The sequence below is a fragment of the Tinamus guttatus genome, unplaced genomic scaffold, assembly GCF_059628265.1.
Source record: "Tinamus guttatus ecotype Peru unplaced genomic scaffold, ASM5962826v1 Tinamus_guttatus_pri_ptg000601l, whole genome shotgun sequence".
Taxonomy (NCBI): domain Eukaryota; kingdom Metazoa; phylum Chordata; class Aves; order Tinamiformes; family Tinamidae; genus Tinamus; species Tinamus guttatus.
Genome location: NW_028289135.1, coordinates 353,806 through 358,611, shown reverse-complemented (window position 1 = coordinate 358,611; position 4,806 = coordinate 353,806).

Genomic DNA, 4,806 nt, shown 5'->3' with positions numbered 1-4,806 from the left:
TGATGTAAACCACCCCCCTCCAACAGTGGACCAAAACCGATACTGACTTTTTAAAGAAAACACTGTGTCAAAATGGATTTATCGGGAAGAAATGAAACAGTCCATGTCAATTTAGCTTTCTGCCTTTATGCTTTGATCCATTTATGTTAATACCAGCACACAAATAATTTGTTGCCTTGAGTTTGTGCAGCTTCAACACTGCCAACAGCTGTGAGGACAGGATATGCCCCAAGCCCGTCAGGAGGTTTGTGAATGGAAAAGTTCAGTCTCTTCTCTTTGTAATGAACAAAAGTTGCCCATTTGCTCTGCTGGGCACAAGACATGCCCTGCTGTGAGTTTTTCTAGTTGTTTTTGTTTTGTTTTAAGCATCCAACCAAATACAGTTTGGGTTTTCTGTTCCTCCCCCCTCCCCCCTTTTTTTTTAAATGCAGGAAATTACTGTCTACTAGTTTCATGATTAGATTGGTAGGTAAATTCTTATATCCTAGGAGAGATGGGGAAGAGAAGAAAACAAGTGATCTGTCTTCTGTCCTCTCTGAAGGAGCCAAGATGACAGTGCTAGCTGACTGGCTCTTGATGATGGAAGTGTGACTGGAAAATTTGTTCAAGCATGATCACCCCTTACTCTGAATCACAGTTTTTATGATGCTCTATTTTTAATAAATCTGCTTAAAAATTGTTACCCTTTGCTTAGGAGGCAAGTATGAGCTGGAGACAGTCACTCCAGAAGGACAAATCAGGTAGTTATTAGTGACTTTGTCCAGTTTAGTCCTGGACAGAGTGTGCAGGTGTGAGTGATGTTGCAGGGCCTGTGATAGTCGAAGTGTAGTGGGGCTGTGTGCCAAGACAAGAGAACGTATGTCATGATATTGAGTCCTATGGAGCTGAGTATACTGTCTCTCACTGATACAATAGCTGTGGTTATGCTGTTTGATTAAAGCATTTGTTTGGTAAGAAAAACATCTTGTTACTTTCTAGCAGCCAAATAAATATTTATTTGATTTCCTTCCCTACCACCCCCTTTTCTCCCTTCTCCCCTCCCCCCCCCCCCGCCAAGTTGTTTCCCAGCATTTTTTTTTTTCCATTATTCCAAACAAAGCCAAAAATACTTTTAGAAAATATGGAAGACACTTTTTTTCTGTTTCCGAAACAAACTCTCCCGAAAGGATCTAAATGGTTTAGGATCACCCATCTGCTCACGAACAGGCTAGTGTCACCACCTGCTAGCTGGGGCCTGTTGGGCAGTGGTCTGTGGAGAGGGGCATTGCCAAGACCCAGGAGACTGGGTCCCAATGGCCACAATGGCGGTGCCTGTGTTTTAATGAAAAAGCAGGGAGTTTTGGTGTGACACTTGCTCTCCCACATATGCTGATGTATTCCAGCCACTGCAGGAAATGGTTTAAAGTGGGAGCAGCTCTTGGGAAGGCTGTTCTGTGACATATGCTCACAGCCATTCACACTTGTTGTCTCAAAGGCAATCACATTCCTACCTGCTAGAAGTCTAAGCAGCTTAGCTGAAATTCAGCTGAAGTACTTAATCAGCTTGGGTTGTTTTTTCTCTTCTCTCTCTCTCTTTTTTTTTTTTTTTTTTTTTTTTTTTGTAGTGTTAACAGGCATTAAATTGGCGTGAATGAGCTGGTGTTGGAACTCTGGTTATTTCTGTTTCTGGTAAGATAACATAAAAACAATATTTCTACATACACTTGAACTCTTGCTGCCACAATTTCAAAATGCTGTAATTTTAGTCTTGCAGGGCTTACAAAATATACCAATGCCTAAAAATAAATGTATGTGGTTCTTGCATGTGCATTCATTGCTTCTGATGCCTGTATGTACTTGGAGTGCAGGGAGAGAGGGAGGATGTATTTATTCATGGATTGTGGGGAAGGAGAAATCTCCAAGTTTGACTGTCGTCTTCCATTTGCCTACACAGCTCCCTCCAGTACTATACGTTACATATGTACATAAAGGGGAGACTGGACACTTTTTTGTGCGTGTGTAGACTGAAAATGATTTAATGAATATCTTACAAGCACTGTGAATATCTATTATGCAAGTTTTTGTATTCATATAAAAATGTTAATAGTAGTAGATTTTTGTTGTCTTCGGACTTGGGTCTTTTTATATATTTTTTTTTTTGATTAGTTTGGTAGAGGGTAATGTAAGCGTTTATCAGCTCATGTTCGAAACTAGCTGCCAATGTTTGTACATATTTGTAATATACTCATGGTATAATCACTATTTTAATGGTAAACATTTCTCCTTTCCATGAAAGGAATTTCTTGTTTAAAATAAAATATAAATAATTATATGTACACCTGCAATAAAGTATGAATAGAAAAGGTAATTGTGTGTGTTTTTTTTTTTTTTTTTCTCTCAAGAGGTACATGTCAATGACATCTTTCATTAGAGATAAATAGATTGTGCAAATGACTCTGCTACTCCATTGCAACACACATGAGCTCACTTTGGAAGTCAAACCATAAGCACTGTAAGCAGTGGAAAAAGTACTTTTTTCTCTTTGCTTGTCTCAGCAGCAAGCTGCCATGCCAGTCTGTTATGCATTAAGGACCCAGTTCAGCTGGTTGGGGTCAGCAGGAGTGCTAATGAGACCTGAATCTAAATAAAGAGAAAAGTTAAGCTGCTGTGGGAAAGAGAGAAACACTCTCATAGTCAAGAAACATTATTTGGGCAACTCTGCATAGTGTAGAGAGATCGTGCAGCATCCTCCTTAGGACTGCACCTGATGCAGGGCACACCAGCATGTGATTTGAAATGCTGTTCAGGAGCTGTCACCTGCAAGTGATCTAACATGCTGGCCTAGTAACTGGTACATATGAAGGGGAAAAAAAAAAACAAAAACCTCAGGATATGTGTTTTTTGTTTCTCCTAAGTGTTTTCTCCTAAGTTACACAATGTGTATTTTCTCCAAGGACAAATCTTTGAAAGAGCACCCGAGAAAACTACCTGCATCCCCTCAGAGTAGTTTGTTGCCTGGGATTCCCTCTTAAGCTGATTTTTCTTTTTCTATGGATTATTCATGCTAGTATTCAAAGGGAAGGCAGATTTTTTTTTCTAAATGTATTTCAATGTTCTACCGTAGCCCTCAATCTTACAACCCCCTTCTTTCCCATTCTTCACTGTTTTTTTTTCTGTTGTAGCTGCTGTGTTTCTAGTATAGGAATTCTCAAAGACTTCAGTGACTTTCATGCAACTCCAGCTCCGGGCTGTGGGCGTGGAAGAGGTTTGGTTCCAAATTCAGTTTTTCTATGGAGATAAAAGTGTGATGGTGCTTCCTCTCATGCTGGGATGCATTTGGCTCAAGCATAGACCACAGGGGGGGAAGTTGAGGCACAGGGATGTGCTCCTTTTGCTGCACCCAGAGAGGGGAAAGCAACCACTGGGGCCTCCCTTCAGGCATGCGCCCTACAGCTCCCTAGCCTCCCGCTCTGGTTTTACTCTCCTCCTTGGAGTTTGGCCCTTACAGCCTGGCAGTAGCTGCTGCTCCCCCTCTCCCCCCTGCAGGGTGGTCAGCAACGGAGCGTGAGGGCAGCACTGGGGGGTCCCCCCGGCAGGGGGCACAGGACAGCATCATGGGATGCAGGGGTGGAGGGCAAGGGCTCAGCTTGATCAGAAACCGCTGCTTATTTGTACAAAACAACAGTGCAGGATTAGGAGAGCTTTACTAAAGCCTTCAGCTTTTGAGACCCTTCTCACTACTCCCCCTTTTAACAGCGTTGGAGGAAGGGCAGCGCCCACGACCCGCCTCCGGCTCCAACCACCCGCCCGCGAGGCGGGGCCGGGCACGCCCGTTGCGGCCGTTGCTCGCCCCGCCGCCAGGGGGCGGTGTCGTCCCGGCTCCCTCCCACAGCGGCCGTTGCTGCGCGGCGCGGCCGCCCACTCGCGGGCGGCGGGGCGGGGAACATGGCGGCGGGTCCGAGCGGGTCCTCGCTGCGGCGTTACCGCTGGCTGCTATAAAGCTGCCTGTTGTATAACCGCCAGGCTATGAGAAGTTGGGAGGTCACAGCAGGGGCAGCAAGGCTGCGTGCCAGCTCCATATCTTTATTTTCCTGTAGTCGTCTTGCACGAGTTGTGGCTGGTGAGAGGACGCAGGTGTGGATAAGCTTTGGGTATGACAGTAAAGCCCTTTTACTTTCATTGCCGAGCCACCACCTCTTCTGGCGAGTATCTTGAGACCTTTTGCAGACATCAGAGTAGAGTCGCTGAATTGGTCCCGTAACCACACAGAGAAAATCAAGTTACAGGCATAGGAACGTACATTGAAGTATTCAACCACCGATACCTACAGTTTATTCATTTGTTTTTGTACTCTAGCATTCAAAAAAGAAAGTCTATGCAAGTCAGGATTTTTTTTTTCTAATCCCCTATAACAGCCTTCTAGCTAGTTCCCATTTTGCCCAAAGCTGATGTCACAGTTCCTTGTATTAGAAAGACAGGTCTCTGCACTTACAGCTTTTCCTTCTCGTTACCACCAGCTGTGCTGCAGCACAGGCTTGTGCTATCAAAGCAAGTTATTTTCCCTGTGACCTCCTCTGAAGCCTGGCCTGGCCCTGGTGTCCTGTCAGTCTGGAGCCTTTCTGTCGTCTGAGGAGTGCTTCTAACTGACTCCATCGCCAGCTGAGACATGTGCTCCATTTTCTGGTATGTTACCAGTTCTCATTATGGAACACAGAAATGAAGGGTTGCACTACATTTTCCATAACATGTCCACACCATTACAATAATGTCCCGGAGACCAGCTCTGTTTTGTGGTGTCTGTTGTCAGTGGTGGGAGATCTCTCTTTT